The following is a 21801-nucleotide window of genomic DNA, read 5'->3' on the forward strand; positions in this document are numbered from 1 at the left end:
ATTGCTATATATTTTCCTCTAGAGACTGCTTTAAATGTGTCCCAGAGATTCTGGTATGTTGTGTCTTCATTCTCGTTGGTTTCGAAGAACATCTTTATTTCTGCCTTCATTTCATTGTTTATCCAGTCAACATTCAAGAGCAAGTTGTTCAGTTTCCATGAAGCTGTGCGGTTCTGAGTTAGTTTTTAAATTCTGAGTTCTAACTTGATTGCACTGTGGTCTGAGAGACTGTTTGTTACGATTTCCGTTCTTTTGCATTTGCTGAGGAGTGATTTACTCCCAATTATGTGGTCAATTTTAGAGTAGGTGTGATGTGGTGCTGAGAAGAATGTATATTCTGTGGATTTGGGGTGGAGAGTTCTGTAAATGTCTATTAGGTTTGCTTGTTCCAGGTCTGAGTTCAAGTCCTGGATATCCTTGTTAATTTTCTGTCTGGTTGATCTGTCTAATGTTGACAATGGGGTGTTAAAATCTCCCACTATTATTGTGTGGGAGTCTAAGTCTCTTTGTAAGTCATTAAGAACTTGCCTTATGTATCTGGGTGCTCCTGTATTGGGTGCATATATATTTAGGATCGTTAGCTCTTCTTGTTGCATTGATCCTTTTACCATTATGTAATGTCCCTCTTTGTCTCTTATGATCTTTGTTGCTTTAAAGTCTAATTTATCAGAGATGAGAATTGCAACTCCTGCTTTTTTTTGCTCTCCATTTGCTTGGTAAATCTTCCTCCATCCCTTTATTTTGAGCCTTTGTGTATCCTTGCATGTGAGATGGGTTTCCTGGATACTGCACACCGATGGGTTTTGTCTTTTTATCCAACTTGCCAGTCTGTGTCTTTTGATTGGGGCATTTAGTCCATTTACATTTAGGGTTAATATTGTTATGTGTGAATTTGATACTGCCATTTTGGTGCTAGCTGGCTGTTTTGCCCTTTAGTTGAGCTGGTACTTGTTGTTCCTTTATATGTGTAGAGCCTTTTTCAGGAGCTCTTGTAGAGCTGGCCTGGTGGTGACGAAATCTCTGAGTACTTGCATGTTCACAAAGGATTTTATTTTTCCTTCACTTATGAAGCTTAGTTTGGCTGGATAGGAGATTCTGGGTTGAAAGTTCTTTTCTTTAAGGATGTTGAATATTGGCCCCCATTCTCTTCTGGCTTGTAGGGTTTCTGCTGAGAGATCTGCTGTGAGTCTGATGGGCTTCCCTTTATGGGTAACCCGACCTTTCTCTCTGGCTGCCCTTAGTATTTTCTCCTTCATTTCGACCCTGGTGAATCTGACGATTATGTGCCTTGGGGTTGCTCTACTTGAGGAATATCTTTGTGGTGTTCTCTGTATTTCCTGGACTTGAATGTTTGCCTGCTTTGATATGTTGGGGAAGTTTTCCTGGATAATATCCTGAAGAGTATTTTCCAGCTTGGATTCATTCTCTTCGTTGCATTCGGGTACGCCTATCAAACGTAGATTAGGTCTTTTCACATAGTCACACATTTCTTGGAGACTTTGTTCATTCTTTTTTACCGTTTTTTCTCCAGTCTTGCCTTCCCGTTTTATTTCATTGAGTTGATCTTCGACCTCTGATATCCTTTCTTCTGCTTGGTCCATTCGGCTGTTGATACTTGTGCATGCTTCACGAAGTTCTCGTGTTGCATTTTTCAGCTCCATCAATTCACTTATATTTCTTTCTATTTTGTCCATTCTCGTTAGCATTTCGTCAAATCTTTTTTCAAAGTTCTTGGTTTCTTTGCATTTGGTTAGAACATGTTATTTAAGTTCACAGAAGTTTCTTACTACCCACCTTCTGAAGTCTGATTCTGTCATTTCATCACACTCGTTCTCCATCCAACCTTGTTCCCTTGCTGGTGAGGAGTTGTGATCCCTTTTAGGAGGAGAGGTGTTCTGGTTTTGGGTGTTTTCATCCTTTTTTCACTGGTTTCTTCCCATCTTTAAGGATTTATCCACCTGTCGACTTTGTAGTTGCTGGCTTTCAGATTGGGTCTCAAATCTTTCAGATTGATGTTCTGTTTGTTGATGATGAGGTTATTTCTGTTTCTTGGTTTTCCTTCTGACAGTCTGGCCCCTCTGCTGTAGGTCTGCTGAGGTTCACTCCAAGCCCTGCTTGCCTGGGGTTCACCTGCAGCAGCTGCTGAACAGCAAGGGTTGTTACCAGTTTTCTCCTTCTGCTATCTTTGTCCCAGAAGGATACCCGCCTAGTGTCAATCTGATCTCTCTTTTATGAGGTGTCTTTTCGGATATATAGGGGTCAGGGAGCTGCTTGAGGAGATGGTCTCTTCTTTATAGGAGCTCAAAAGGTGAGCTGCGAGCTCTGTTGTTGTTCATTCAGAGCTGCTGGGCAGGTACTTTTAGGTCTGCTGCAGCAGAACTCATAAACTGCTTTTTGTTCCCAGGTGCTCTGTCCCAGGGATTTAGGGCTTTATGAGTTTCCGTTATGCTGCCGCCTTCTTTTTTTTTTTTTTTTCCTTCAGACCTGCCCAGCCCAGCAAGGAGGTAGCCTAGTCACTGTCGGCCTATAGCAGCTTTGCTGAGCTGCTGTGGGCTGCGCCCCGCTGAGTGAACTTCCCTGCAGTCCTGTTTATATGGGTGTAGTTAGAACTGCTTTGGCGATGGTGGCCCGCCTCTGTTGGGGCGGAGTCTCTGCTGTGGCGGGTTGCCTTGGCAACGGCGGGCTGCCTCAGCAATGGCTGACTATCTCCGTAGTGGTGGGCTGCCTTGGTAATGGCGGACGCCCCTCCCCCAGAGAGCTGGACCGTCCCGGGTTCAGCTGCGCTTGCTGTGAAACTCTCAATCCAGAGTTTCTGGTTGCTGTTCTCTTGTGGGGGTGGGACCAGCCGAGCCTGATCGCCTGGCTCCCTGCCTCAGAGCCTTTTTTAAGTTGGTGTTCCAGCCGCCTGTTGAAGAGCCGCCGGGGTCTGTTTGTTTTCCCCTGCGGCCACTCACTGTGCTGGCTTAAACAGCGGCACTGAGGTTTGTGGCGCTTTTTTTTCTTTTTTTTTGCACTGGAATCTACTGTCCTGGTTCTCTGCTCAGTCCCCTTTTTGAACCAGCGTATGGGTGACTTCCCGTGGCTCCAATCGCCAGCCTAAAGGGCCCCCGGACCGGTGTTTTTTGTACGGAGAACCCCGGCTTCGGGGCGCTGACAAAGCAGCCACGCGGGGCAAAGCAGCGGCGCTGGCCGGCACAGCCGCGCTGGCCGAAACAGCTGCGCTGGCGACCGTGGAGCACCTCTGCCCGGGAATTTCCTAGTCTGTGGGCAATAAAAATGCGGCGTCCACTCACCCTCTGCACTTTCACTGGGAGCTGCAATCCTGAGCTGTTCCTAAACGGGCATCTTGGATCGTCCCCTTGATTTTTTTTTTTTTTAAATAAAAGTTTATAATGATTTCATTTAAAAGTAAAAGCCGTGCCAAGATTGAGTTTAATTGATCTTTTTTACTTTCAAAGCCATGTGGAATATGTTATATATATATTTTAAATAGTACTACTTAGATACCAAGAAGCTAGAGGTCAGAGTTTCTAAATTAAGAGGACTTTAACATTCACCCTCTATACTGGTTCAGTGTTCTACGTTATTAATGTTTTTGAAACCACTACCAGGAAAACAAATCTTGCTTTAAAGATTTCCCTCTGAATTAACTACATGATTTGAAAAAGCTAGAAGTCCCTAGCTGCTATCTTCAGCTTCAATAGATTTCCCCAGAGTGACTAAATAGCCAAATGTGAATTTTATATCACAATGCTTATCTTGATTTTCTTTAGGTCATTTTGTTTACATGATGGTTTCATAAAGATTCTGGGGTTTTAAGAAGGTGGTGGTTAACAGCAAACTCCAGAGAACTGAAACATACTTTACATTATGACCGTATTTTGTGGCCATTATAATTTTGTTGATTTCTGATTTTCTTAATTAGATATCGTATTCTATTTTAAAATACTTAAATGTAGCTTATGTATCTCAATCTATCTAATCTATCTATCTATCTATCTATCTGTCTGTCTGTCCTTCCATCCATCCACCCACAAGAATCATGCTTGCTTCTTTTAAATTCAACAAACATTTATTAAAAGTTCACTAGCAGCAGATATTATGAGAGTGGACCCAGAAAATTCTTAATCCAGCATCTAATGTGATGAGTACAGTTAGCATGAGAGATAGAGCTACAGAAAATCAGTGAGGTAAGAACTCCCTATGGTTGAAAGGACTAGGGAATACCTTAGGCATTTAAGCAGCATCTAGATTTCAGAGGAATACATCGAGTTTTATCAGGTAGAGATGAAGGTAGGACATTCCCATAAAGGAACAGTGAGGGTAAATATCCAGAAGTGAGAAAAGGATAAAAGTATTCAGAAAACTAGGGACGATAAAAATTTACAGATGCTTTGATATAGGTTGGGTAGTAGAAGGTAATGGTAGAAAAATGTTTAGGTCAGAATAAAAAATGTGAACTTAATTTGGCAGGGAGGTGATGTTGACATATACATGAAACTGAAATATATCTAAGATAGAAGAATGAGAAAAATCACAGTGACCTCAGAATATAGATGGGATTGGAGCAGAGAATAGCATTTGCTATGGGATGGACTAAAGACGAGCTCTGAAAAAACAACTTGGTTATAACAATTTGATTAAGGATAATGGCAGATGAGAGAAAGAAGGAATTTGTGGGATAGATTATTTTTAGTTTTGTGATGCATAGCTGACTCATGGTCAGCTATGGTTATTTCTGCCCTAAGTACATTTAGTCAGCCTTTCTTTACCTTTTATCAATGCAGAATGTTTTCCCCCTGAGTGTAGTTTTTTCATCTGGAGCTTCCATCCGGTATGAGATCAAAAGTGTGAGAAGCACAGGCCAAGCAGCTTCCACATTTTCCTCTGTTCACTGGGCTAATTTTGGTGAGCATTTCCTTCCTCCTTGACTGGTGAGAATATTCTGAAGCTAAGGAAAAGGACAGCCTTAACCTGTAAAGGGGCATCCTTTATTTAAGATTACAAAAACAAAAACTGTTAATTTGTGTAGAAGGAAAGCCCAGAGGCCAGAGCAGGAAATTCTGATGGATAGCAAGAGCTTAGAGGAAGGTCTAGAAGTCAATAACCAGCATCTCTCCCCACCCTTCTCTGCAAATCTGGTGTTTTTTAACCTACTTAAAGATCCAGCACACCCTTGTCCAGGATCTTCATGAGCCACATAGACCAACATTTGGTGGGTTGGTATTGTGTCAACAGGCACCCAGTAATGTACCAGGCTCAGCTTAATAACCTACTTCTACTTTGATTGTTATTTTCAAGGTTCTACGCTAGTAAATCTTTCTGGTGCTATCCCTCATTCTTATCCTGGATCCGTGAGTCTGAATGTGTGTCTACGCTCCTGATGTATCACCTGATAAGTAATTTACTTGGATAGCCAGTATCACGGCTATTGTCTGAATGCTTGTGTTTCCCCCAAATTCACATGTTGAAACCTACCCATGAGGTGTTAGGTTCGTAACATCTTGGTTGCTAGGTTGATGATATTAGAAGGAAGTGCTCATCGCTTCTTGGCTTTTTGGCTAAGATCAAATGTAGAAAGAAGGGCTCTTGAAAGATGATTAGATCATGAGGGCTCTGCCTTTATGAATGGAATTAGTCTTCTATAAAAGAGGCTCCAAAGAGTTTATTGGTTTCTTCTAACACGTGAGGACGCAGCTAGAAAGTGCTATGTATGAACCAGAAAGTGGGTCCTCACCAGACATTGGATCTGCCAGTGTCTTGATCTTGGACTTTCCAAACTCTAGAACTGTGAGCAGTAAATTTCTGTAGCTTAAAAGCTATCCAGTTTTAGGTGTTGTGTTACAGCAGCCCAGATGGACTGAGACAATCACTCCCCCTTCTTTTCTTGAAACTTTTTTTTTAACCACCTGCTTAAGATGTCCAGCTATCGTTCTGTCACCTTGCTTTTCCTCGCTTCTGGATTGTGAATGGAAAGGCCATATTCTTCAGGTCCTACCATGTGAGAGCCTCCGGATGCAGCTCCTCTGTTACTTTGTCTATGATAGGCTTGTTTCTTTCAAATTTGAGCCACTTAAAGGACACTTCTGATGTTACTGGCTTTGTCTGCTGATTACTGAATTCAAACAGTAAAAATAAAGTTGCCAAAAGTCAGGCCCAAATGAGGCCCTATGGGGGTGTGGGACAATCTTATGAAAGATAGATGAGAAATGTAAAACCCAAAACTGTCGACTTTATGATTTGCTCATTTTTCTTAACATAGGAAACTCAACCTTGAATCATTTCTCTAGAGGGGAACTGGACTCCATAGTTTTTGTTGTTGTTCTTTTTCTTTATTGAAAATAGAGGTTTATTTTCATAGTAACAAAATTTATAGCACAATATTCATTCTGATGCAATATTTTCTTCACCTAGAACTGTAAAACAATTTTCACTGAAATGATAGGAATATAGGGGTGGGGAGTGGTGGGAGTACTATTTGTATTTATGTAATGTGATTATCATTAATCTATGAATGCCACTTGGTTCTCCTTGATTACATTTGTTGTTAAGTGTGTTTATCATTTATATCAGTTATGTAAATTGTTTCCATAATGTATAAAGGTAATGACTCTGTGAATGATGTATGTGTGTAGACTTGTGCTATTTTTAAAGAAAAATATTTAACTATTTGGAGCAGATCGATAAAATACTGTAATTGTAGCCATCCTCTTCCTTTTAAAGGAAGAATAAATCATTCAGTCGTGAGCATGCTGCTGAGCCAGATCATTTCTCAAATATAAAATGATCTTTTAGTTAGATGTTTTGATTTTTTTCCTATGTAAGGCTGTATGGCTCCAAAGAGTTTATTGGTTTCTTTTGTTTTTCTCTTTGAGAAATATAGAAGTCCAAGTGTGTTTCTATTGAGAGGGTCAGGGAGGACATTTGTGTAGTTGGAAAATAATATATTTCAGGAAGACTAGGTATTATTGAAACTCAAAGACGCAAATCTGAAAACACTACTCAGTAGATGAGGAAACATTTATTCAGGATAATCCTTGAGAAGAAAAGAATTCTTGATCTGTCATAGGCAAAGGTATTAAGGTTGACAGTAGTAATGGTTGCTGTAATAAGAATAATAATTTCCCACCTGCACTATTATGACTTAAAAAAACCTGAATATGCTTAATATTCCTGTTAGAGCTATTAATATGAAATTGTGTTACCCACTGTGTTAAAGATAATATATTGTAAGTTAAATGCTACTCAGTATTCATTTTTTTAATTCAATAAATGTTTGTTGAGCATCTACTTACTGTGTGCCAGATACAATGGTAGTGCTGGGGATACAAGGGTAGACAGGACAAGTTCTCTGCTTTCATGAATTTTCCTGCAGTGACACTGCTCAGGCAATTGTCATCATTGATCTTTCTTTCTTTTAACTTTTAGTAGGCACAGGGTTTCACCATGTTGGTCAGGCTGGTCTCAAACCCCTGACCTCAGGTGATCCACTCGCCTTGGCCTCCCAAAGTGCTAGGATTACAGGCATAAGCTGCTGAACCCAGCCGGTCATTGATGTTAATAGAGTTACCGGAGCTTGATTTATTCATTTAATAGGCAAATGATTATTGTCAACCTGCTATGCAGAGGATATACTGAGGACTCAGCACCAACAAAATAATCAGAGCCTCTGCCTTTATGAAGCTGACTACCTATTAGTGGGTGGAGACAAGGACATAAGCTCTTAAAATACCATGTTTTAAGTGTCATGTAAGTGAAGTACCTTGTGGTCTGGAGAAAATGTGGGGGGAAACTAACCATGCCTTCAGGAGTCAGCAAAGGAAAGGAGAAAGGTCCAAGCGGAGACCCCAAAGATATATGGGAATTAGCCAGCACTTCAGTTGCAGAACAGTTCATGTGAATAACTGAAAACAAGAAAATGGGAAGAAATGCAGTGTTAGTGGTGTAGAGAACATCCAGGGAGGGGGCTAGGAGTGAGCTATGAGGCAGGAGACGTGGGATGATTAAGGACTTTGTGTGCCATACTGAGGCATTGGACTTCATCCTACAGTGTAACAGGGAACAACTGAAGTGTTTTGAACACAGAAGAGACACAATTGGGAATAGCTCTGTGTAAAGAATATACTTACGTTACCGCTCCATCTTTGAAAGCTTCACAACCCCAAAGGATGGTTTTTATGTATGTTTTAATTTGGCATGGGATTCAGGCTCAGATGTTTCAACTTATCTGAAATCAAATGTCAATTTAAAATTACTGTTTACAGAGTAAACTGCCTCTTTAGTCTGGATGTTTTTCCTTGCTGCTTTGCCCTAGTAAGCACCATAATCTTGGGTCTCTATTTAGACGTCCCATAGTGGATACTCTCCTCATTTAGAATGTGAGCGGGTAGGTTCTAGTGAGCCCACAAAAGGCCAATGCTTGAAATGTTTGTTCCTGTCACAAAATCTATTCCAGAGAGGCACAATTTATGTTCAAAAATATTCTTTAATGCCTTCTGTTAACATCTGGGTGAGACGTTCATCTAAATTCTAACACGTTTTTAATATCTGCTAGTCTCCACTTTAACAGCAGAAGGTGGGGAATCCGAGGCACACAGCCTCTGTCAGGGAGCACAGAGAGCTTCCAGAACTAAAATCCTGAACTGGCAAAATAGGGAAGTTGTGAAAATGAGGAAATCCGATTATTAAGTTTAGTTAGTTACAAAGGAGTTAGAACCCTATGGTGGTTCCATTTGCATGCTGGAGATTCAGCTCTCCTTTGAATTTCTCAGTTAAGGTGGTTTATTGCTGTGCCTCAGTGGTAAGAGATAATTTCTGTTTTTCCTGAAATAGGAGACAAATATCTATGTTCACATACAATAAAAGTGTGTCCTGAGTGTGTTTGATGGATCACTGGACTTTCAGTATGTGATTTTGGTGTATCATGATGTTTTTATCATTGGTGGTGTTTTATATCTGCCTTCAGAAGAGAACTTTTCATGGCAGAAAAATCTATCACATGCAAACCAAGATTTTACTAATGTGCCCTTCATCTTTCCTGCTCTTTCTTCATAATAACCTGAGAACGCTGCTTCTGGATGCAGCACAGGGAAGCTTAGGGCTGATCCCAGGGCCTGAATTGGAAGTGCTTTAAGGAAAACACCAATCAAACTCATGGTTAACAACAACAACAACAACCAAATGTAAGTTTCTCAGGATTATACTGCTGACCTAACACAGACAATGGCATCTTTTAAAAACCTGTTTGAATTTCAGAACAAATGAAAAAAAGAGACACATACAAAAAAATAGCTGCTGCAATCTCTATTTACAGTCTCCAAGGCTGAGAGTGTACTTGTGCTTTGGTAATTGTTTAGTGTGTGGAACATATTCTCTTTCTTTTAAATTCCTTCTCATCTTGAGAAACAGTGAACGGATCCTTTTTTTTTATTTTTCTGAGCAACTACTCTAAGCCTAGCACAGTCATTAATACAGTCGTGGCTTGATACATGTCTTTAATCCAGCAAATTCCTCTGAGGAGCTCACAGTTTAGAAGAACAAGTTATACATACATCAATTCTTGAAAAACAAAGCCATGGTTTTACTGCACAAATACATGGACTATCTGCCAAATATCTAGATCATTTTCAAAGAAAATTACAGTTTAAATAATGAATGTAGAATCCCTCCATTAATGTGAATATGCTACTTCTATGTGCATAGAATGCCCTCTGACTCTGGAAGGGAAGCATAGATATCTGAGATTTCTCAGTGTTTAAGATAAATTAAATCTACATAGATCCTTTGGATAGCTTTAAACTGATTTTTGTGGTGTGCTGATAAATGTATAACAATCAGCTTTCCAAAAAAAGAAAATGAAAGAAAGAGAGAAAGAAGGAAAGGGAGGGAGAAAGGCAAGGAGGGAAGTAAAAAGCCCTGATTTATAGTGTTTGCCAATTCTCATGGTGTAAGTACAACGTGACCTATTTCAAGCTACCAGTGAGACATCATTGCATGCAGAGTAGGGGGAAATACATACACAATTGACTCCTGCGAGATACGGTAGTTCCATCTGACTCCAGTACAACACTGGCTAGGACAACTAACAACTTCTCATGCTTCTCAATCCAGTTGTGTCACTCAAGGGTATAGGCCTGGGTTTTATAGAAGTAAGTAGATTTGACATAATTTTAGATAGTCTTTTCCTCTCTTCTATAGGCTTAAAAATTAAATAATCTCTATGTAGCACATACAAAGACAACACATTCTGCTAGATATTAGGGATAATAGAAGAATATGTAAGATAATGTTTGTCCTTAAATTACTGTTTCATTTGGGTTACTAAACATAAATTCAAATGTTGACATAGTATAAGTAGTAGTTTAGGAAAATATACATACATAACAGATAGATAATAGAGAATTAACTACCAAATGATACGTGAAGTCAATAATTATGATATGGGAGCTTAAAATTTCTGAGAGAACACTTTATGAGGAGGTATATTGGAGAAACTTGATGTATAAGTGGCATTTGGATACATGACGATATCTGAGAAAGTATGGAGATGGGACAGAAGACTTTTTAGAAAATCATGAGTAAAGAACTAGGCAGAGCATTTGTGTAGGCATATTTTAATAACTGTGACTGATAGTCACGGGACACTTACTCTGTGCCAGACACTGTACATAGCTTTATATAGAGTGGCTGATTTGGTCATCACTGAAATCTAATCAGTCAGGTTGCTGGGAATAATAAATGAGACAATGCATGTTTTATAAGTGAAACATTAACCACATAGCCAAGGTTACTTGGTTGGTACACTGTGGAACTAGGGCTTGAATTCTGGTTTGACTGCTCCTGAAGCCCATAACCTGAAGCCCATAACCTGAAGCACATTGCTAAGGTTAACAATTTGCTGGGAAACAAAGGTTAACAATTTGCTGGAAATTTTGGGGATAAAATTATAAAAAAATTTGAATATCAAGCAAAAGCATTTGAATGTTGTTATTCAAGGCCATATATATATATTTAATACAAAGTCACACTCTTTTCCCCAGGCTGGAGTGCAGGGGTGCAATGTTGGCTTACTGCAACTTCTGCCTCTTGGGTTCAAGTGATTGTCCTGCCTCAGCCTCCCATGTAGCTGGGGTTACAGGTACATCCCATGCCTGGCTAATTTTTGTATTTTTAGTAGAGACAGGGTTTCACCATGTTGGCCAGGCTGGTCTCGAAGTCCTGACCTCAAGTGATCCACCTGCTTTGGCCTCCCAAAATGCTGGGATTGCAGGCATGAGTCATGGCGCCCGGCCCAGGGCCATATTAAGTAGAACACCAATAATAAAACCCTTAAAAATTTGATCAGAAAGTGAAACGTCTAAATGCCCTTTCCTTTCCTCCTGTGATAACTTGTCCCTTTCGATTTTGGAGTTTATTATGGCTAACAGGGACATAATGGGAGCACAGACCAAATATTACAAAAAGTTTGAGATAATGTCTTATACGTTAGGAAAGTCAGTAGTCAGCTTTCAAAACTTGATGATACTTGATCAGAATGTACATAAAGATAAGGCTTCAACACCAGGAATCTACTGCTTCTCCAGAACATTTCTTGAATTGTATTTATATAAAGTTAACAGTTTGAAAAAAATGTCAGAGTACCACACTTTCCTTTCATCCTCATTATGCGTATTGACAAGAAATGAATGTTTATTCCTAATTGTGTTGATAGCTTTGCAATTGTCTAGAGAACTTTATCTACTGGTTTTGTGAAATCTCTTTTTATCCCCCATAGTCAGGAAGCTGTTGATAAATAGGAGTCTGGAGAAGAAGAAAAATACATTCTTTTGGATAAATGAAAGTATTCTGGCCTTTGCTCATCTCTTCCAGACAGTAAAGTAGAGGCACTGTTCAATTTTTTCTGAGATTCCTCTTGAAATGAAAAATTGCTTGTTTAAGTAAAGAAAGTCTGTACATTTTAAAGATAACTAATCGGTATCCAAATCATTAAGCATATTGCCAAATAATCTTCTATAAGAAACTCGTAGTGCCTATGAATACATTTAAAATGAAGAAAGAGGAATTTTCTTCCTTTCTCTGAAAAATAATGAACAGAATAAAACTGCTTTTTGATTTATGGATAATAAAATAGGGCAGTATATATACATTTTTGTTTTGATTTTTAAATAAATTTACTAACGTTTTAATTTTATTGTTATTACTTATACTCCTTATCCTATTAGGTACTTCTTTCCTTTTTTCTGTACAGAAAAAAAATGATAAAAAGAAATTTGCATTTTGCAATGATTACATAGACCAAATATTACAAAAGTCTGAGATAATGCCTTACTAGTTGAGTAAGTATAACAACCTTAAATTAGAAAAACTATCAAAAAGAACAAAGCATTATTGAATACTGAAAAAGTTTGAGTTGTGTAAGACATGTCTTTTGTGTCAGTGGTTTTGAAACTTTCTTATTTACATTGTGAACCCATCTCAGACTCCAATGGAACGCATCTTCACAAAGATATATGATTTTTCATACAATTTTGAAGGATATGCTAATTGCCTGAATTCCATCTATGGATCTTCTAGTGTCTAATAAGAATATATTGATTTACTTGTCACACCATCTTAGGTCTAATTGATATCTAATAATTTGGTACTTAGTATCTATCTATATTTAATTTCTAATTTATAGAAAAATATTTTAGCCAGGCTTCATATTTAATACTTTTCTCTTTTTTGTAATTTAGGTTCTTAAAACATGTCATTATAGAATGTTTTTAAAATTTTTTCTGCAGAACCCAACATTTATAAAAACATAATTTGTTCACTGTCATTACTCCCATATTTTTTATGGTCACATTCTAAAATTATGACGCTTTAAAGTTTAAGCTTATACTTCACACAAGTTTACACTAGAATCTAGTTTATGAGAAAAGAAAGAGCTACTTTAACATTTCTGGCCCTATTGTTTCATGATCTTTCTAGTTAGCTTTGCAGTGGATCATGGAAGAACTGTGGAGCTGACATTTTCCAGAGTATCAGACAGAGGAAGGCAAGGAAACCTTTAGAGTGCTGTCAGGGCATTAAGGTTTTAAAAGGCATAACAATGAAAGGATTTTCTCAAAATTGATGTCTCAGTCATAAAAGCCAACAGCCACAAGCTCTCTAGGGCTTAAAACAAGCAAACAAAAAGCTGTTTGGACCATACTTGGCAGCCAAATTAGCTTTAGTAAAACAGTGTTACAATTGCATCTCATTTTGCATTGGCTTTTATTCACGTGCTTTCTGGTGAGAACAAGACAGCCGTGCCTTTGATAAGTGCTGCCTAACTTCCGCCACAGGCACCATCCAAGGGTCCTGGCAGGTGGATTCATCACCTGTTGTGCTGCAGTGTGCATGGGCTTCATTCAAGAATGTGTAGGAATAATTAATTCATGAAAGAGACAGCGTGTGTGTGTGTGTGTGTGTGTGTGTGTGTGTGTGTAATTGATTCACAGGCATGTAGACCAGAGCAAGGATCAGTAAACTACCCTGTATGTAAAATCACCCCTTGCCCAACCTATTCGAGCTCTTCTATCAAATTGCTTTCTTTTTCTTCTCCCCTCCTGGCTCCCCTCCCAAGTGTACCCACAGTTACACATGAGTCTTTTGAAGGAAAGATGAAGGAAATGTCTAGTACAGCCGTGCTCGGATGAGTCTCTCCTGTGCCTGTCTCTCTGGCCTTTTTTTCCCTCTTGGTGTCACAACCCATCCCTGCTGTTAGTGGTAACAGATAATAGATTACACTCCCGCTGGTTTGCCACTTCCTTCATGCTCAAGACAATGAGGCCTGTAAAAGAAAAGACGGTTACTTGGGCAATTAGGTGGTTAGGCATTGCTCACAGTCTTGACTTTTTATGCTGGTGACTATAATTGTGAGTGTATGAGAGGGAATGAGGAACTGTCCCAGTGTCCTGGCACAGCAATTCTCTGCTTTTGATACCAGTGCAAGAGTACTTGAGGCTGCCAGTAACTGTCCAATTTTGAACAGTTATGGACTTTTCTCTGCACTTAAATATTGAATTGACTCTCGTTCTACTGATTTCTTGTTCCTTTATATGGTATGGTCATATGTGTGCACCATATGCATATTTTAACAGGAACAGCAAGAACAGTTTGTCCTCTGAGATTGACATCACCTGCTGATAGGATACAGGTTAATTTAGTTGGTAGAGAAATGCACAAAAAGAAAAAGCTTTCTTCGAAGAGGTATAATGCACCAATCCTACCTTCATCAGTAATCTGTTGAATGGCCTTGGGTAAGCTTCTTAATCCATTCTGCTTCTGTTCTTTTCCTCTGAGAAAAAAAAAATTACAAAGACAACCTGCAGGTGAAAGGAATATTCAGATGATCCTAAAACACTAGAATATTAGAAGGAGGAGCACTGAGCATTGATGCTGCTAGTTCCAGAGAAAGTTTATTCTAAATCCCAAGACAGATTCAGCTCTTCACTGTCTGGATTATTCAAACCATGTTCAGATTTTTTTTTTGTCAAATAAAACAATGGTTGGATAATTAGGATATAGTAAAAATGTTACAAGTGTATGCAGGTTAAGTAAATCTCATGAAGAGGTTAAGGAAAAAAATCTGCCAAATTCTTTTAAAGACCTAGTATAAATGAAAGGCACATTTTAAAACAAGGTATTTATAGATGATAACACCAAATTTATTAAAATCTTGTTGCTCATGGGAGTATGTGCTTTCCAGTGAGAGGATAATAGTTGAAATATATGATCCCATGCAACTAAATATGTGGTATAGATTGGGTTATAAACAGGAACATTATTTAAATATACACTAGAATTTGTTATATCTTTTAAGATTGGACCGTAAATGTTTTAACACTCAAGGACATTAAGCTGCGAATGGTAAAGTTTTCATAGTGGTACTTTTTCTACATTCATATTTCTACTCAGTAAAGGAAGCCAAAAAGGAAAAGTTGTATTTTTTACAAAGTAGACTTCTGTTAGAGTGAAGTAGCCCTTAATTCTAGCCATCTTGCCTTTTTATGGAAGGGTGTTGCTTTTGGGTGTTTGAAGTGTAAATCTGGGAACTCTTTAGCTATAACCTTAAAGCCATTTCTAAGGTAACCAGCATCCAAAACACAGACAGCTTTATAAGTCAGAATTCACACCTTGAATTGTTTGCCCAAGCCAAATGGAAGTTCTCAAAACTTCTGGAGCCCAGTGATGTAACCGTGTTACCAGTTTCCTGGACAGATGTAGCTCCAGCATTCTCACCAGTTAAAAGTTTCTCTCTCTTGTAGGCTTGTGTAGTTATTGAGAATAGCTGTATGTAGGGCATCCAGTTGTAAACCAGTTGAGAAATTAGACTGCCAAAGGTCACAGTGGCCATTATGAAGCCAATTTATTTTCTTTCAAACCAGACCAGGCTACCCCTTAGGGCTGCAGCCACATGTTTGGCCTGTTTCTGGGAGAGGGCAAAAATCCATACACCTGATCACACACTCAAGCTCTCATCAAAATAACCCCAACCTAAGTCAGCTTGATCTGCTCTGATAAGGACACTGGGTTTGAGGGCCAAGATCAGAAGCAGCAGGACAAGGATGACAGAGGGAGGAGTGGTTTGTTTTGGAATTCCTGGGGTTTTCAATCCTGATACTTTTCAAGGGAAAGAAAATGTTCACTAAAAGAGTAATAGGTACATAAATTAAGTAGCCTTGGAAAAAAGTGGCATTTGCCCTGAATAGTGAGGTGCTCTCTCTATGTGTTTGTGTGTGAATCTAGTAATCCAAGTAGCAAAATGGGTTAACAGCATTGCATATTTATCATTATCTCTTACATGAGAAAATGGTAGAGTAACAGAAATGAAAGAGATTTTAAGCAAGCTAGTTTGGCAGAGACACATTAATATTTAAGAGTTGATTAAGACAATATCCTGCTTTAAGTTCAGTCTGTAGTAACTTGGAAAACTTTCAGAATGATCAAGTAGTATAAAATAAACATTTAATTTCATTGTCTTGGACACAAATTTCAAATTCTGTGATAAGACAATGTAAAGAGCTTTATCTCTTCTTGATGAATTTCCCAATTTTATCTTGAATTCCAATTTAAAGAAACCATCATTATTGCCTAAGTTTTGCGGGGTTGCTGCTGTTGCTGTCACTTGCCAAGCGTAATCAGTGAGTTTGCTAGTCGAACCACAAGTACATAGTATTAGCCATGTTCTAAAGATTGAAAAAGTGAAAGGAGATAAGAGACTTACTGTAAAGCCTTTGTAATTTTCCTATAAAATGCCAGCCAAAAAGGCACTTTTCTAAGAGAAGGAAAAAAAAAAATACTTGGGAACTTAAACTCTCTGGCAGTACTTAAGCTTTTCCTGAATTCCTTCATTAGAAGAACCCTGTGGCATGGCACCTTCTGCATACTTTTATGGTGTTTTCATGGCACTTACACACATCCTTAGCTCTCACAGAGCTTTCTTCAGTAACCAGGTCTTTTGGGACAGCAGACAGGAAGAAGGGTAATTACGAAGAAAGCCAAGTTCACAAAATCGCTGAGATAATTTAACATCTTACATGGCCAAACCCACATAAGATGAAGTCATTTGCATGCTGCCTAGGACATGCGTTTTCCATAAACCCTACCACTGACTCACGTTGCTTAGTCATAATCATTCTAATGTCCCCCCCTGTAAAACAGGGATAATAGTATCAGTCACATGGACAGTGATGAGATGAAACTGCTTTTAAAGGACTTTGACCTTGCCTGTAAGTGAAATCCACATATCTGTGTTCTTTTAGCAGCAAGGTGTTTTATTAAAGAAGCATGTGGACAAGCAACTATCTGAAATATTTTCAGAGCTTCTCTGGTTTTACATGCATAGTAAATATTTTATTTAAATTAGATGAAAAATGTTAGTAGTCCTTTTATATACTGTCAGGAAATTCCTCTCTCTATGTTATGTTACATAATGGTTTCCTTTTAGTTTTGTGACTCTGACATTTTCTGGTGAATTATTGATATTTAAGTAATCCTGATGCTAAGTCCACAGCATTTAAACTGAAGCCTCCATTCTGGCATTTGCAATTCTCCTTATCCTGATTTTTAATGTTTCTACAGCACTTCTCTTTCTCTTTCAATATACTTTATAATTAATTGATTGATTGATTACATTGATTTTTTGTTGTCTTCCCCCACTGGAAAATAATTTCAAGGAGTTTACAGATTTCTGTTTTGTTTAATAGCATATTCACAGTATCTAGAACATTTCCTGACATAGAGTGTTGGTTAAATAGTTCCACTGAATAAATGAAGCACTTGTTTGAATTCTAGCTTCCACTCAGTTTCTTCAAGTTAGAGCAGAAATTTCAGGCTTTTGAACTAATCTGGCCCTAAATCCATCCACCAACACTTTCTTTCTTCCCTCTTTTCTTCATACTTTCCTTCCATCTGTCTGTTTGCAGCTTCCAGTCTATTTAGAATTTCCTCTTTCCATTGCCACCTAGAACAGTGGGAAAAGACGCTCTCTCATTCACTTGGTTTTGATACTTGCTTTTAGCTGTTAGTTGTGATTCTCTGACTAAGTGCTACTACAGTCTGGTGAATCCTTTATCTGAAGAAGAATTATAGAGGTACAATCAGTAAGTACAAAATGGCTGCCAATGCTTCATAGAGGGAAATTATGTGTGGATGTTGGAATTGATAGTCTCTGGGACAGTGTGTTATGAAGGGCCCTTCTGGCATCTGATTATCTTTCAGCAAGAAAGGCACGCATACCGATTGATTTTATTATGTGGCCTTTTAAACTTTCAATTCATTTCAGATGTGGCATAAAGTAATGTGTCATCCAGAGTTTGTTCGCCTGTTGGATGATTCATTCATTGATCTTCCAAACAAACAGATGGTGTGTGGGGGAGAAGACAGTGGAAAAAGAAAGGAAAGAAAAAAAACAAAAGGGGAAATAATGTCGACATGAAAATGTCTGTTTTGTGACTTTATCTCTTAAAAACTAGAAATGAGCATCTTGGTTTCTTCTGTGAAAATTCAAACTACTAATACCATAAACTTGAAGTATGTTCCATGGTTAACCGAAATATCTGCAGTGTTGTTTGTTTTATGGTTGTTTTCATCTAAATGAAGATCATATTTACATAGGACAGTAAGGCTAGAAGATAAGTAATACATTGGAGCTGATGACTCTGGTTGAAATATTAAACATTTGGGGTAAAAGAGAACACATTATGAATGGTTCTTTACTTTGTACTCAAAAAGAGTCAGGCCATAAAATTTATTGCATGTTGTATAGAAAACCAAAAATAGTGTGTGCTTTTTGTCAAGACACTTCTTTGTGATTCATTCAACAAACATGACAGTACCTTCCAAGTACAAAGTGCTGTGCCTAGGGCTATAGCAGGAGACGGAGGCAGGATGATGAGAGCTACCATTGCTGTGTGCCTGTTTCTTTCAGCAATTATTTTTAAGCCTCACTAAACTTTTCAATGCAGATATTATGTTTACTTTCCAAGTACAAAAACTGAAGATGAGAAAAGTTAAATATTCCAAAGTCATATAGCCTATATGTGGCAGAAGTAGTATTCAAAACAGTGGCACTAAACCTATGGTATTTTGACCAAGGTACCTTCAAAATATTCACAATCCAGAAGAGACAATCTCTGTCTCTTATTTGCTCAACTTCTCAATCACACACACACACACACACACACACACTCTCTCTCTCTCTCTCTCTCTCTCTCTCTCTCTCTCTCTCTCTCCCCCTAGAATATAAGGGAGGATGTAATATATACATAAATAAAAGGGAGACAAATACTCACTTATTATTTTGGGAGGCAAAGGGAGGAGGCTCACTTGAACTCAGGAGTTTGAGACCAGCCTGGGCAGCATAGTGAGATCCTGTCTCTACAAAAAAATTAAAACTTAGCCAGACATGGTAGTACATGCCTGTAGTCTCAGCTACTTGAGAAGCTGAGTATTGGGAGTATTGTTTGAGCCTGGGAGGTTGAGATGCAATGAGCCGTGGCTGCATCACTGCACTCGAGCCTGGGCTACAGAACAAGACCTGTCTCAAAAAAAAAAAAAAAAATAGACATTTGCTAACATTTCACATTTTTGTCTCTTTATTCAATGACATGCATGTACTGACAACTATACACGTCTACTTTGTGTACATGCTATGTACAAAGATGCTGACATACACACATATCTAAGATGTACTGTTACCTTTTAGTCTTAGTTTTGTGCAGGACAGTGATATATCGAAACATTGTTATAGTATTGGCCAATTACCTAATTCTTTTGAAAATATACCAGGTAGAAAAACAAACTGCCACTTTCAACAGAATAAAGAAGGTATAGTTGGTAGTTAAAATGCTATAAACTTGCGTGGAAAGGAAAGTGGGGCTTAAGTAGTACAATGAGACTTAATGGAGGACAGATACATTGCATTCCATTTTCCTATTCTTTACTTTCAAAGTGTTGCTTTGAAGCTCTGTCTCCCTTATTGGGTTCTTATTTTGCATCCCCTGGAAAAATATATTTTTCAGAGCTTACAGATGGCAATTAGATGTCAGGGTTATGGAAAATAATTATTTACAACTGCATAGAACTTTGTAATCCTTGGAGAAGAGTCACTACATGGCTATACAAATCATGGATGGTGGTTACACTACAGTCAGTCAGCTCAATGTAGCAAACTCTTAGCATGCATTTCCAAAATCATATCTAGTTGCGGGAATGGCGAATACTGTCAAATACTGGGAATGATCATACTTCACTGGAAACAATGTTAATTTAAAATACCTTGTGATTTTAGAGAAGTGTGAAAAAATATACATCTTAGAATTGGTGAAGTAGGGTGTAGATTCAATAAAGTTCTCCAACAAAACATTTCTATAGAAAGAAGGATTTATTTTAAGGAAGTAGCCCATGTGACACTGAGGTTGGCAAATCCAAAATCTGCAGAGTAGTTTGGCAGGCTAGAGACCCAGGGAAGAGCTGTAATTTGAGTCCAAAGGCAGTCTCCTGGCAGAATTCCCTCTTCCTCTGAGGCGGTCAGGCTTTTTCTTTTAAGGCTTTCAGCTGATTGGATGAGATCCACCCACATCATAAGGAGTAATCAGTTTTACTCAAAGTCAAAAGATTTAAAGGTTAATGTCATCTAAAAAAATCTTCATAGAAACATCTAGAATAATGTTTGAACAAATATCTGCATATAGTGTCTAGCCAAGTTAACATAAAATTAACCATCACGTCCAGGCTTAATGGCTCACGCATATAATCCCAGTACTTTGGGAGTTTCAGGTGGATGGATCACGAGATTGAGACCATCCTGGCCAACATGGTGAAATCCTCTCTCTACTAAAAATACAAAATTGGCTGGGCATGGTGATGCATCCCTGTAGTGCCAGCTACTCAGGAGGCTGAGGCAGGAGAATTGCTTGAACCTGGGAAATGGAGATTGTGGAGGTTACGGTGAGCCGAGATCATGCCACTGCATTCCAGCCTGGTGGCAGAAGACTCCATCTTAAAAAAAAAAAAAAAAAAAGAAAAAAAATTGACCATCACAGGGTGACATGAGGAAGTGTGGGGAGAGTCTGTTTGTTGTCACAAATAGTACCGGAAGTCACTCCTAAACAGAGTACAGAGACCAGATGGGACAGAACAGCAAGCACTTTGCTCTGTCTCTCAAGGCTTCTTTAGGGGCTGGAGTTCATTGTCTTGGATCTCTTCAGACCCTTCTCTCAGAGAGAAACATCCAGAACACACCAAACCCAGTCCTTGGAGCACAACTGTGGTGCCGTATGACGGGGGAAAGTCTGTCCTTTTCTCCACATCACTCAAGTTTACATGTTTCTGTTTTCCTAACTTAATAGAGGCCAGACACCCAACAGGAGGGTGAGAGACGTAGAGAGAAATCACATATGCTTCAAATACATGAAATACAGGAGTTTTCTAAGTTTCAATGATCTCTTCTTAGTTGTGTAAGTGGACAGACAAAGGGTAGAGATGGGATGGAGAGAGAGAAATTGTAGGGGAGGAGCAGCTCAGCCTCGACACTGTCTCCACTCACCCTCCTGTCAGATTGCACTTCAACCCTAACCACGGACCTCCGTCTCCCACCACTGAGCCTCTGTCCAAGCTCTCCTGGATCCACTGCTCTTCCTCTTGCTTATGCTCCTCACATCTGTTGTTGGAAACAGTAGTTCCCTGTTAAATATTACCTACATTCAATCCCTTTCCTTCTAGCCTGTTGCATGATCCTTGAACCCCTGACTCACACTTGCTTTACATAAGTATATACATTTTGGTTAAAATCATGGACTTTGAAGTCACCAAATTTCTGCTTCACCCATTGTGCGATTCTGGTCTCAGTTCTCTCATCCATAAAATTGTGATAATGATCATTCTTATGCAATAGGTTAGTTAGGACGAGTAAATGAAATGGGATAAGGAAAATCCTGAGTACAGGACCTGGCAAGAAATGAGCTCTCAATAGTTGTTTGTTATTATCATCCTCTTTTATCTGACATGGCTTCTCCATGAGATTACAATGCTGGTTATTTATAAACTGAACTGGTACACAGAATCCAAAGATGAAGCAGTAGGGTTCTTGCTTTTGGCCAGCTCCAGGGATAATGGGAGTGATACTAGGGTAGGCTTCTGTTGGTTTTCATTCATGTCAACCATGAAAGAGAGGGTTGATCCCAGCCATGTTGAGGTAGAAGTCAACTATCTATGTGGTGAGAGTTACAACAATGATAGAATGAGAATCCAGGTAGCCTCTTGGCTTAATGT

At 38.7% G+C, this 21801-nt stretch overlaps 1 long non-coding RNA gene across 2 annotated transcripts in view; it reads left to right on the forward strand.

The window, feature by feature from the left end:
• LOC116549663 overlaps nt 1-21801 on the forward strand; it is a 235560-nt gene that overhangs the window by 130354 nt on the left and 83405 nt on the right. Inside the window, exon 1 of one of the 2 annotated variants that reach the window (XR_004267987.1) lies at nt 16805-16907. The exons of the other annotated variant lie outside the window; for it this stretch is intronic. This is a non-coding gene — a long non-coding RNA (uncharacterized LOC116549663). Of the gene's footprint in view, nt 1-16804; nt 16908-21801 lie in introns of those variants that run through there. 2 annotated transcript variants of the gene reach the window in all.

Source organism: Sapajus apella, unplaced genomic scaffold (genome assembly GCF_009761245.1).
Source record: "Sapajus apella isolate SASKATOON/1434 unplaced genomic scaffold, GSC_monkey_1.0 scaffold6, whole genome shotgun sequence".
Taxonomy (NCBI): Eukaryota; Metazoa; Chordata; class Mammalia; order Primates; family Cebidae; genus Sapajus; species Sapajus apella.